The sequence below is a fragment of the Pinus tabuliformis genome, chromosome 6 (assembly GCF_031772625.1).
Source record: "Pinus tabuliformis cultivar Carrire ecotype Pingquan chromosome 6, CPIR1, whole genome shotgun sequence".
NCBI lineage: Eukaryota > Viridiplantae > Streptophyta > Pinopsida > Pinales > Pinaceae > Pinus > Pinus tabuliformis.
The window spans coordinates 519,540,231-519,554,565 of record NC_142292.1 but is presented as its reverse complement, the minus strand read 5'-3'; the positions used below and the strand labels follow the sequence as shown (position 1 = coordinate 519,554,565).

Sequence of the window (14,335 nt, the reverse complement as noted above, 5' to 3'; positions counted from 1 at the left end):
TCGAGAAATATGGTCAGTTCACACAACAAAAGGAAGAAGGCTTGTATGGAAGTAAAGGGACCCCTCGTGTGAAAGGAAATAAGGTTTTTGGTTTAATAAGCATAAAATGAAAACACCGCTTAGAGAAGTGTGAGTAGAAGAAACACGATTGGATTGGATTGGTGCAGAGAAAAAAAAAGAGAGATTCTGGGAAAATATAACATGCCAAGAAGGGGCCTGCTATCATTCCATATTTTTATTAGCATTTACATTGATAATCTAGAAGAGTGTTTAGAAATTGCAAGATGTGATGGCCCCAAGCTCATTGGTATGGTCATTACTCTTCTCCTTTATGCTGATGATATCATTCTTTTAGCTAGGAGTCATGACGATCTCGATAGGCAACATAGAATCCTCCAAGATTACTTCTCCAATATGAGTATGATTTGTTAAAACTGACAAGGCTAAAGTCATGATAATTAAATCCAAAAAGATCAACTATGATAATTTCATTTATGATAATAACTACTTGGAGAAAGTTTCTTCATACAAATATCTGGGAATCAACATTCATCATCAGCTCAATTGGAATTATAGCATTGAGAAAAGGATAATTGGAGGCTGGAAAGCTCATTACGGGTTTGAAAACAATTATGAGTTGAAATATCTTTAGGCATGGAGTAAAAGAAAATCCTCTTCGAGACTCTCGTTGACCCTGTTATTTTATATGGATGTGAGATTTGGGGTTGCAGTATATCTAGAGAATTGTGGAAGAAGATTGAGCTAATCCAAAAGAAATTCATAACGTACAACCTCAAGATTAAAGGAAATACTCACTACTCTATCCTCCTGATTGAATCTGACCTTTCCCCCATTGAAAGAATGGCTATGACTAGGTATCTCATGTATAAGAAGAAGCTATACAACATGGAATCCTAGAGGTATCCTAAAATTGCTTCTAACTCTAGCCAAAACCCCCGCCTCTGGCTCAAGCGAGGAAGTGACAAGGATCCCTAGTCTTAGGTAGACCATTGGGGGTAAAGGAGGAGATGACCTTGAAGAATAAGGATAACATTAAAACTATTATTACTTCCAAACTTGAGGATAAGATACGGGACGATAAGAACTTTGAGGGGAAAATGAAGCTAAGGTATTATAAGGAGGTGATGAGCTCCAATTTCCAAAACCATAATTATCTTTTTCTCTTAACTAGTGCTAAGAAGAAAATGAACATTGCTAAGATAAAAACTAATGCTCATGAGCTTCAAAGTGAAACATGAACATTGTCAATATAAGAACTAATTTTCATGAGCTTCAAAGTGAAACTAGGGGTTGGTTTATTCCTAAAACACCTTGGGACAAATGAGTTTATCACATATGTGATATTGGTAGGGTTGAAGATGAAAAAGTCTTTCTCTTGGATTGCCCAATGCTTACTCACTCACATCCGTTCTAATTTTCAAAATCTTTTCCACACTATCAACCTTCTTCACATGTTAAGTCATCAAAACTACAAAGATATGAACACTTCTCTCCCTTCTTTTCGATCAAAGAATAAAATGTTAAAAAATATGAATTAATATCTTACTCTCATAAGGTCTCATAAACCATATTAGTCTTAATAGACATTAATAATCATCAACATTATCATGGTCAATATACTTATAAGCAATATTTGATAAGTTTTCTTATTAATTTCATACTTTTTATATAAACAAAATGATATTGCTCTACTTTTGATTTGGTTTTCCCAGTGAAAAACCAATAAACATAACAAAACCATCTTATATTAATTTTTTAAAATATAATATATTATAAATTACCTAAACACCTAAAAAAATTCTAAACATTATTATTATTATTATTTTAAAATCTTAAAATTTACTATAATCTAGTTGATTTTTATTGATATAATTAAGTCATTTATTATTATTTTAAAATCTTAAAATTTACTATAATTTAGTTGATTTTTATTGATATAATTAAGTCATTTACTTTTTGTATGTAAAAAAAATATATTTTAATTAATTATAAATAACTGTAGATAATATTTTAAAATAAAATAATTAATTTTAACCTAAAATAAATAAAATATTTTTAACCAAAATAGTGCTCAGGAATTTTTTACTAAACATCACTGGTTACCACAAAAAAAAATTCAAAGAACAAAAAAACACCATCTTTACCCGTGTCTCATAAAATTATTACTAAACATCACTGTTTTAGCATTAAAAGAAAAAACCCTTTACCAATAACATTTACCTTTAAAATTGTAGATAACATTTAATACGAATCTAATTATAATTTTTTTTGCGTTAATTTCATTAAACAATTACAAAATAATTTTACCCTACATTAGAATTTTATGTTTTTGCCATTCATTACACTCCAAATTCCACGCTTAAAATACTCGAGTTAACTCCGAATTAAAAAATCCATTTCCCCATATTTGGACTTATTTTGTAGACCATAAATAAAAACATTTTGACTAAACCACAAATCTCAAACTCTAAACACGCCACACGAGGAGAATACAAATATTCCAGGTCGCATCACACAGCACCCACAACTTCGACAGCGATGCCACTCGAATCGTTTTCTTCGCCTTCGGCTACAGCCGCTGGAGGCATTGCATTGTTGTCTTGGCCAGTCTGCATTATAAATAAAATCACAATGTTATACATATTTGTCACATATATTGCATATTTGGTATTTTGACATCAACTGCATTTTGGACATTAGTTAATCGCCTTAATATTTACAGTGAAGCACTCACTAAATTGTACCTGAAACAAAACCGCCAGACCCATGGATGCATGATACATCTTTTCTTCCTCACCGTCCACTGCCCATTTACTGCTCTTTTGTATCAGTGCCTTATTTAGCTCAATTGCCAAGCAATTAACAATAACTTTGGCCAACAAACACCCTAAAATATGGACTGCCTTAGGTGAAGTATGATCGATCCCTTTCAATTCAATCACTTTCGAAGTTTTGCTCAAGCTAAAGTCTGCGGCCGCCGTCATCCAGTCCATGGAGTCGTGCATATTTTCCACCCTTTCCTGACTTTCTCCTTTGCGAATCCGGGATTTTATATCATTTTGCATTCGGTTCCTGATGTCCAGCTTCTCGTCGGATGGAATGGCCTTCACGTTGAGATTCTGCTTCCAAATGTTTTTAAGAGTGCTGAATTCCTTGTCGGCTGGAAGACTTACTAAATTGGCTTCCGTGTCTGAAGTTTCAACAAAGTCCAGCAGAGGCCATGCCTCGGAACAAGCTTTAAAAGCATCACCAACAACTTCATAGTTAGTATCGTTGTAAGAGCACAACATAAAATGGATCAATGACACTGCTCTCACCTTCCAGGACGTTTTGCTAAAGTACTTCAAATATTTTTCCTCTTCGCCGTATATTTCTTCACCTTCATCTGTAACAGGAGCCTCTACTTTCAGGCTCCTTATCATTTCTATCATCTTTAGTACTACCCCTGCCTTGTTCCATATGTTTTTATGTTGACTAAAAGGCCAATTCATTATCAATTAACATGTTCTTGGCATTTTCTCCGGGCATTGCTATGCTCTCCAAAACTTCTCTGTACTTGGAAAATTCCAACTTTGTACTTGGAAAATTTGAGCCACGCAACAACATAATCTTTTCAATGGCCATTTCTAATGGCCAGAATGGAAGCCAAGAGAGAAGCAAAGAGACTTTGCTGAGTAAGACCACGGACTTTTGCACAAAAATGCACATGGAAAATACTAAAGCACGTAGCCGAATTGCTATGATTGAATCCACCATGATTGAAGTTCTGTTACGATCTTTTTTCTCCCACAACAGGCCATTTAACTGCCTACATTTTACTCAATAATACTTCTGGTCCAAAAATCCTCCACTTGAAAATATTCAGGACTGCCTATATATTACAGCTTTTAACGATGTCATTAAAACAACAATCCATCCTATTAAGATGAATGCGGACTGAACGAAAAAGTTTGCTCCATTCAGAACAACATATTGTTCAATACCATCGTACCATACTATCCCTTTATGGGCAATCTGTAATTTGTAGAACACAATCTTGTTGGAATATTAATTCCTACTTGTCTTAGTTGTGACTTTCTATGTAAAGAGTCTGTTCCTATTCTATAAGAGTGGTTTCCCTAGTTTGGTGTGTGGTTGAGATATTCTCTCAACCAACAGATTGTGTGTCCAAGATAGTTTTCCTATCTTGAGACATGTAATATCATATCTCATTAATGGAATATAGAGATTTTCCTTATGTAAATTTAACATGGTATCAGAGCCCTTGAGGGCCTGGCCCCTCCTGGGCTCGGCCCATGGAAGATTGGCCTGTCCTAGGCTGAGGAAAATAAAAGAGTGTATTGGTATTGCTTTAGTTTTTTGGTTAGTCCATCATAGTTCAATCATAGCGGTGACAATAGACCCCTGTCTACAAGCTTGGTCGTGACCTAGAGAACCTGGTCTTACGATTCCGTTACCCGATCTGTGTTGAAATGTAATTTCAACTACAGCGATAGTTGAACAGCGGCAGCGTACTGCTTCCAGGAAATCGCCAGAACTTCCATCGCACCGCTTTTTCACGAACTGTGGTATTCTCCGGAGGGGCAACGATACTGTACACTAGCTGACGCGTGTCCACAAGCAGATTTCCGAAATAACCTTTTCCTGGAGCGTAATGTTCGTTTGGTTTGACTGAGCGATAGCCGTTCAATTGAGGTTAGTGCTGTCCACCGTCCCATTGAAACTAAAGTTGTTGCGTACAGGTCTGCACCATGACGTGACATGAAGTGAAATTCTCCATTGACGGCCATCCTTTATTAGTACAGTAATTAATGAAATTTTTACTCCGGTTGTTGAAAGTAGATGAAGAATTTATGTCATGTTTTTGTGTTAGTTGCATATGTGAAATGCAATATACGCAGCAGTGCGTATTGTAATTGTTTTTTGTTGAGAAAACAAACAGGGTATGCGCAACAGCGCAAGGGTAATGCCTTTTGTTGAGAGATTGAAATGAAACACGCAACAGCGTGAATGTTTTAGTTTTGTTGAGAGCACGAAATGCAAGAGAGGGACAACAGCGCGATAGCAAGAAGGAGAAGCACAGTAATGCAAATGTAAGCAGTGTGAAGGTAAGTGTTCATTTGAGAAATGAGTTGGAACACGCAACAACGTGAAGAAATGTTTTGTGTTGTTCGTTGAGAATATGAAATGTGGAATGCGCAGCAGCGCATATGCAAGAGTTTTTTGTTTTGTTAACGCACAGCAGTGCAGAGTTTGTAAGGAAATGTAATGTGCAGCAGCGCATATGTAATGTGTTTTGTTTTCATTGAAAATGAACTGTAATGTGAAACTCACCGCAGTGTGAATGAAGAAGTCATACACACAGCAGTGTGGATGTAATGCAAAGAATACACAGCAGCGTGAAGTCTTTGCAGTTGTTCGTTGAGAGAACGAAAGGGAACTCGCAGCAGAGCGAATGTAAGAAGTTTATTTTTACACACAGCAGTGTGAATGTTCTGTTTGTTGTTGAACATGAAATGTAATACGCAACAGCGTAGAATAGCAATGTAATGGGAATGCACAGCAGTGCAGAGAAAGTTTTTGGTTGTTGAATATGCAAAGGGTAATACGCAGAAGCGTAAATGTAAGTTTTTTTTTACAGCAGTGAATGTAAGAAATTTTACACACAGCAGTGTAAAATTTCAAAGCAGAGACAGAGTAAATTTATTTGTGTGGAACTGAAGCGTTCCCTGGTTGTAATCCCTCTGTTAAGAGGAAGATGTTTTTCTAACAGCAGTTGTGAAATCCCTGATGATTTATGTAACAGTTGGTATCCTGTTAATGAATAGAAGTTTTTTTGTGTTGCTGAAACTCTGTCCTCAGCAAAACAATTTTAGCTTCTCTGTGTAGTTTCCGCTGTGTTGAAAAACAGAGCATTGTTCTCTATTCAAGCTTCCCTGTGTTAAAATCCTGTGGTAAAATAGAGCATTTTTATTTTCTATTCAAGTTACTTTTGTTTTGGAATTAAACAGAAAATTCCCAACAATCTGGAGCCGATGATTCACGGCTTCTTCCAGGACGAGGCCGACGTGCTAGATTTCGATGGAGTGATTAGTTTTTCAACTTGGGTTTTTAGTTACATGACCAAAAATTGATCCCGTTGCTGTAGTCGACTAGCCTAATACCTTAAACCCTTTGGCTTTTCTGTTGATGCTGATCTCTAATGTCTGGAAATTACTTTCTGTTGGACTTACGAGTTCCTTTGAGACTATTCAGCATGGAGCGCGACAGATGGAGGGCACCACCAAGGGTTACCAATGTGGAATTCGGTATTGTTTTTGCAATTATATCTGATGCCCTTCTCTGATCATAGTTTTTTTTTTTGCACGGACATATGGATGGTGGCTTTGAGTTTTTCTTCCGGCGGAACCATGTGTATATGTTGGATAAGGTTATGGAGCACCTGAGTTATCAGTTTCCTGACGGTGGTAGGTTTGGGCCTCCGCCTGCCTCCTTGAGTGTCGTTGATGCATAGTTTACATCTGCATAATAGAATTTTGTCCTGCAAGCCCGATCTGTGGCTCCACTGATCAGGTCGATCAGCGGTGAGGACAGTTGGTGGCAGATCTGTGTGTCTACAGATCTGGGGGTCTGTTGATCGAGGTTATGGAAACCGTCATGGTGAAAGACCTATGGACCTATTGTGGTGTGGACCAATTGTGCCTGTTCATGGTGGCCGTCGAGCGGTTGTTGGATCGGGCTTCTGGGCACTGTTGATTTTTGTGACATGGTTGCTTCTCAAAAAGGTTTGGCGACTGGTGAGGTTCTGGATCGGGGGGAGTAGGCTACCAGGACCTCCTTTGACCGCCTTTATGCATAGGACCTTTTTTGTTTTGAGCGATGGCATCTTGTTGCTCGTCCATAGTGTCGAAGGGTTCCTGATCCGCTTTGATGGGTTGAACTTGTGTGCTCTTCACTCCGCCAAATGAGCACACTTTTAACATGGGTATGATAGCAAAGATCTAAGGGAAGATGATTCGATCATGGAGGTTTATGAACTATGGCTTGCTCAGCATAGGAAAGCCTAGTATGGCCTTGACGAGAAACATAAGAGGTTCTCTATATTTAAAGACAATTTTCTGTATATTCATCAACACAACAACCAAGGGAATCCACCCTACAAATTGGGGCTGAACCAGTTTGCAGATCTAAGTCATAGGGAATTCAAGGCCACATATTTGGTTGCCAAGTTGGATAACAAGAAACTCTTGTCCAAGTCTTTCAACCCTCGATACCAGTATTCGAAAGGAAAGAATTTGCGAGAGTCCATTGATTAGAGAGAAAAGGGAGTCGTGACTACTGTTGAGGACCAAGCCTCCTGCAGAAGTTGTTGGGCATTCTCGACCGTGGCTGCTATTGAGGGCATCAATGAAATCGTGACTGGGAATTTGACTTCCTGTCTGGGCAGGAACTGGTGGACTGTGATGCTTCTTGCAACCAAGGATGCAATGGCGGTCTCATGGATTATGCTTTCCAGTTTATTATAGACAATGGTGGGCTTGACAGTGAGGATGATTACCCTTACACAACCAACGATGGCAACTGTGATGCTTACAGAAAAAATTCCCATGTGGTGACGATCGATGGCTACGAAGATGTGCCTGAGAACGATGAGAAGTCGTTGAAGAAGGCCACAGCTCATCAGCTGATTTGCCGCCGAGATCAGAGAACTCTGGATAGTGTCTTGCTCATGCAACTGGAGGTTTACCGCCTTCTTCTTTCTCTTCGGGTCAACTTGACAGAATTGGAGTTTGGGAAGGTAAACACATTGAGCCTGATCAACTCAATGTAAAAGTGCAATTTGTTAGAATTGCATACTTAAAAAAAAATTCCAATGAGAAACAAATTAATGTGGTATTTATAAATGTTTTGGAATTAGAAGCATTGAGCTTAGCTAACTCAATGGAGTGGTTTTGTTAGAATTAGCTACTCTAACAAATCATGCAGGTGAATCCAAGACAATTAAATCAAAAATAGAAAGAAGAGACCAAAGGCGCTCGGTGGTCAAGGTTGAAGTGCAACAAATATTGATTTTGTGCAAAGCAAGTGAAAATTTGGGATGATGGACAACTAGTTGAATGTTTGTGTGAGTTAGTGTGAGTTTGCGGGATAGACTCACTAGCATGTTGTATTATGAGTCACACATTTTATTAGTAAGCAAGTCTAGGATGTTTTGTAGTGGTCTTTGTAATGTATGTACCTAGTAACTCCAAAAGTTGGAGTTGTGTTGTAAGTCTTGTAAGGCATGTGTACCCCCATACAGTTCGTGGTAATCTAAAAACCACTTTCTATTTGAATTGTTGATTTGTGGTAAGCCAGAAACCACATGTAAGAGTGAAGTGGGACACAGATTCCTGTTGGCATGGTTTAGCGTTAGACGAGAAAACCCTCAGCCTGGTTGAGTTGGGTATTTGGTGAGCCTTAGTCGCTGGAGTGCCCTAGTGGTAGGATTGTGGCCGAGAGTGGTTGGAGTGCCTTAGTGGCAGATTTAGGGCCCAGAGTGGCTCGAGAGCCTTCGTAGTTGTGTTGAGCCTTCATGGTTGAGTTGAGCCTTGGTGGATGTGTTTAGCCTTGGTGGCTGAGAGAACTTCAAGGCATGGTTGAGGTTGATCCGATAAAACCCAGAGCATGGTTACGGTAATTTGATAAAACCCATAATGATGGAGGGGTATTTATAGGTACGGATACATGTATGCAGTTATAATGATTGAAATAACCATGTATGCAAAGGACATCCTACAAGACTGGCAGTTGCAGCGATTGGAACCCATGCACTCTAGTGGATGGTTGCTCCTTTATATGGACATCAACATATTCTTTTATGTTTGACCACAACTAGACTTTGCAAATTGGTATTGAGACAAGTACTCTTTAAGGGGGTGTGTTGGAATATTAATTCCTATTTGTCTAAGTTGTGACTTTCAATGTAAAAAGTATGTTCCTATTCTATAGGAGTGGTTTCCCTAGTTTGATGTGTGGTTGAAATATTCTCTCAACCAACAGATTGTGTGTCCAAGATATTTTTCCTATCTTGAGACAATATTCCTATATATATGTAATATCATAATTCATTAATGGAATATAGAGATTTCCCTTATGTAAATTTAACAAAGTTGTGACCATCACACCCGCTAATAAACTTAAAATAGACCTCGCCATAATATATTCTGGTTGGCTACAACGAACCACAATCCAAAATTTGAGGACATGATCCCCAATGTTTCCACAATCTCTACATGACTTAGAACAACACAAGAGAAGTGAAGGAACCTTTTGATTCATAATGAGCCGAATGATTTTACCAGCTAAGACAGAGCAGATACAGAGCATAACCAATAATACATTGATTGGGAAAAGAATATAATTGTCCAGATAATCGAACCAATCCCAACCCAATACCAAAATCTCAGAAAGCATATGTGCTAGTACGCTTAATGCCAATGCTCCAATATCACCCCAAACACTTCTAAAGCTAGAAATTATCAATCCTGGAAGCAAATAAGCAATGAACACATAGACCTTAACTCTTCCACTATCAATTACAAGCTAGAAAGGGTCATCAGAGGTATCATTATGTGCTTGTGCAGTCAAAGTTACTTTGACGGTCGTATAATTAACATAGTTTATGAATTGGAGAGTAAAATCGTTGATGGCATTCCACACATCCAGTGATAGGAAGAGAGTAAATATGACCGCACAAGCGCACCCACGTAACAGATCTATAGGTTGAGGAGCATTCATAGCCACCATTTTTGAAAGATAATCTGAGAGAGTCCTAGATATCACCGCCTTCACTACTATGTAACAAATGCATTGCAGGTTAAAGCAACAAACCCTAATTTTAAGGTCGCAACTTTTTCGTTACTACAAATTTGGAAAGAATGATTCCACGAAATTGGGAGGTCACTTGTGCATGCTTAATTGATAAGGCTTAAAAACTAGTAGCTTCATTATCAATAACCAATATTATTCCCCCTCGTGAAATAAGGTGAAAGGGTGAAAATATTTCCACAAAGCTCACATGGATGAAGATACAAAACTATGATCGTCCATATGGAAAACTCAACTTGGGCTTCATTAGAAAAAAACACTATTTTTAAATTATCATTATTAGGTTGTTTCATGCCAATAAAGTTGTCTCCTTATGGTCCATAAGCCCATGGATTCTTTTAGCTTCAAATATTCTATCGTCGATAGTGTGCTTATCCTAAATAAATCCATATGCAACAAAAGGGTCTCCAAAGACCACAAGCCCAAAACCCAAAATCAAGTGGTCTCCATAGATGGAAATGACTTTTCTAGGGAAACAAGGTTTTGTGTGCATCATTTAAACCCATAATAACATGAATGTATCATTAAGTTTACATTTGGATCCAAAGTAAATCATTTGGTTACCTATCTGAGGTATTTGGATGTCTAGATATCTATATGGATTTAATGTATCCAAATGATAATATGAGATTTCCATGTTAATTTCTTGGCCAAAGGTTGAATGGTCTATATAGGATCATCATATCATTTTTCATCCATCTCAATTATGTTAGAGTGGAAAAATTAGAGGAATCAACTTACTAAGCCATTTTTACTAGCGTGTCTTAGTTTGGAGAATTGGTGTTTGAAACCTCCTTGAGGTATTTTAAGGCATTAAATGAAGTGTTTTGTGGTCCAAAAATTCTCACTTGCAACCACCTTGTATTTACATTATACAACATATACCTTTCCAATGGTGCAATAAATATGTCAAACATAATTATGCCACCCAAAAGTTGACCTTCTTGTTTTTTACACTATGTCTCAAGAGGGTGTCATGTTAGATAAATTATTCATGGAAAAAGGGGCTAGCCACATGGATACTATGAAGAAAACTCTATAAGGGTCAAATTTATAACTCAATTAAGAGTTGAAGGAGTATAGCTTAAGCCCTAATTTGTTATTGGGTTGTGTTATAATTAAGGCAATAGGAGGAAAAGGGGTTCCATAATTCAATTTACTTACATTTTTCTCCATAGTAGGTCAGACAACTAGGAGTGGAGAGAGAGAGAGAGAGAGAGAGAGAGAGAGAGAGAGATAAGGAGAGGAACAAGGGGTGTTTGTATTTTATAGTAGCCCATGGCCCATGTGTCTTAGGTAACTCCATAGAGTGCCTTCTACTTTCTATCTGCACCATTTCCATCTAGAAAAAAGAGAGCAAAGAAAGTTCACCTTTGAGTTGGGATTTATCTTGTAAGTGCTTCCTAAAGCATATCTTCGTATTCAATGTGGTTTTCAAGTGATTTTAGTTACCTAATCCATTTTCTTCGTTTTATATATCACATGCTTATAGAGAAAAATAAGTAATAACAAATCTAGAATCTAAAGGAATTAGCCCTCCATAATAGTTTTTAAATTATTTTAATAAATTTGTTGTGAGGAAATGTCTAGTTCGTAGTTGATGACATGTATGTGCTAACATGGAATACAAGCTCACATGTTTTATATGTAGATTAGAGATGTAATTAAGGAAAAAATAATGATAAGTATGCCACTAACTACATTATGTGTCATAATTACACACAAATTACACTATCTCGAGATATTATTTTAAACAATCCATTTTTACTTTTCCCAACCAATATGGTATAAACCATCATGACTACAATAAGTAAAAATGACAAATCACATGCCAAACCAATCCCACATTTTCCATGCAACCATATGAATTTAGATCCTTGTTTTGCGAATTAAATTGAGCTAAACTAATTTTTAAAGGATAAATCATTGACTAATAATAATTTTAATCATGCTTATTATAAATTCTTGGCACAAATTAAAAGTCTAAGTGTGCGCTTCTTAGGATTAACCTTTAAATATACATGATCTACCACATTAAATTCCTTTTGAGTCCTTTTTAATTCTGACAACCTTGAGTTATTTTCAGATTCTGTTTAACTTGTTTTAATTTCTCTTCCATTTATTTTAACATGTCTGGTCCTAGTACCAATTTGTCTTTTGGATAGTCCCATGTTAGGGGTACTTTGGATCTTCTCCTATACATGAATTTGAAAGGGCCCATTTTCAAAGAGGTTTGATATCCATTGTTATAGGAAAACTTTTCTTAGTGTAGGTAATCCTCCCATTTGTTGGGTGTGTGTTATATTCTTTTCATGACTAGTCAAACACACAGGGGGGTCATGGGAGGGTGATAGGCTCCCTTGTTAGTTACACCGTGTGCAACAAAGGGGTCTCGGGGTATGGGTTCTGGGGAAACACTCTGGATTTTTTTTTTTTGACCTTATATTAGGTGGATTGACCTACCTATGGTTTTGTGCATGGGTTTCACACATGGTTTTGGAGTTGATGGTTTTCTGCCCATAGTATTTTGTAGATCCGGTTAAGAGAACTACAGTTATGTTCTAATCCAGAGTTAGTGTTGGGTGTGGAGCCTGATTATCTTCTGTATTCAAAGGTTTCAGCCGGATGTATACCCCAGGAAGACTGTACATCCCTCCACATAGGGGGGTGCGGGGAGGACTTGTCCCCCCCCGCGAGGGTCCCGGGGGGTAAATCGCGCCCGGCTGGGGGGTCCGAGGGCCAACGGTCCCCTAGCGGGGGCTCGGGGGCAGCACCCCCGAAGCTAAGAATAGATGTAAAATTACCTTGTAAAAGTCTAGTAATTTCTAATCAATCTGGGCCGTTCATTAGGCAGATGATCTGACGATAGAAGTTATCTTTAATTTAGGGTTTTTTTCCCTAGAAGGCAACCCCTCACTATATATGAGGGAATCGTATTGCATCTATATAAATCTGTATTTTGAGTGAGGAAGAGAGAGGAGATTGAGAGCGAATAGGGTGTTACAGTGGATCTGCTGTAGGTTATATCTCCTCAGTTTGTTGGACAATATAATAAAAGAAGGACTAGTTGTTTCTCCGTGGATGTAGCCCAAACTGGATGAACCACGTATATTTGTGTCTCTCTTGTTTTATGCGTTTTTTGTGTTTATATTTCTGTAATATTTTATGTGTTCCATTGCTCGGTAATATATAATTTTATAACAACTAGTATCAGAGCCGAAGTTCTATTTGGCTGACAAACTCGCAGGAGAGAAGGGTTACTGGTTCGAGTGGGAGTAATGGCGGAAGATGGTAAGTTTAGGGTCGAGAAATTTAACGGCCAAAACTTCTCGCTGTGGAAGATGCAAATGGAAGATTATCTGTATCAGAGAGATCTGTACCTACCATTGAGCGAAAAGACAAAGAAGCCGACGAGTATGATAGACACAGAATGGGATATTCTGGACAAAAAGGCACTTGGAACAATATGGTTGTGCCTAGCGGCGTCGATAGCGTTTAATATTTCAAAGGAAATGATAACACAGGGTTTAATGTCGGCATTGGCCAAACTATATGAAAAACCATTGGCCTCAAATAAGGTATTTCTTATGAAGTGTTTATTTATTATGAAGATGTCAGAAGGTGGATCTGTTGTAGATAAATTAAATGATTTTAATCTACTTACAAGTCAGTTAAGTTCTGTAGGGGTAAACTTTGATGATGAAGTCAGAGCTCTATTATTCTTGTGCTTATTGCCATAAAGTTGGAATGGTTTAGTAATGGCCATTAGTAACTCTGTTTCTGGATCTAGTACTTTAAAGTTTGATGATGTTGTCGGTGCAATCCTTAGTGAGGAAATGCGACGGAAAAGCTCCGGTGAGACATCAGTAATGCTTTGGCTGCAAAGACTAGGGGAAGAAAAATAGAAAGAGGAAAGAGCTCAGGATATCATAGTAAGTCAAGAAAGGCAGATCCAAGTCCAGATCAGGGATAGTGTGCTGGAAATGCAGGAAGAAAGGACACCTAAAGAAAGACTGCAAGTCTCAGAAGGGAAAAGAAGGAGACCTGTAGCAAGAAACTAATCATGAAGTGAATGTAATAGGTGATGTGTTGCAAGATGTTTTGATTCCTTCTTTAGAAAATATTATTGATGCCTAGGTGGTAGATTAAGGGGCCTCATTCCATGCCACACCTGATAAGAAACATTTTCATGATTATGTTCAAGGAGATTTTGGACAAGTCCGTTTGGGTGATGATAAACCCTATAAAATTGTTGGAATGGGTAAGGTTCTTGTAAAACAGCAGAATGGAAACCAATGGCTACTAAAGGAGGTAAGGCATGTTCCATATTTGAAGAAAAATCTAATTTCAATAGGGCAGTTAGGTGGTGAAGGTTGTGTGACAACTTTCACAAATAAAGCTTGGAAGGTCACCAAAGGAGCCTTGGTAATAGCAAAAGGCGAAA

The 14,335-nt window shown here is 37.8% G+C and overlaps 1 pseudogene; it reads left to right on the top strand.

Annotated features, from left to right (window-relative positions):
• Positions 1-6,394: 6,394 nt before the first annotated feature.
• On the top strand, positions 6,395-7,852 carry LOC149259588 (cysteine proteinase COT44 pseudogene; annotated as a pseudogene).
• The last annotated feature ends 6,483 nt before the right edge of the window (positions 7,853-14,335 follow it).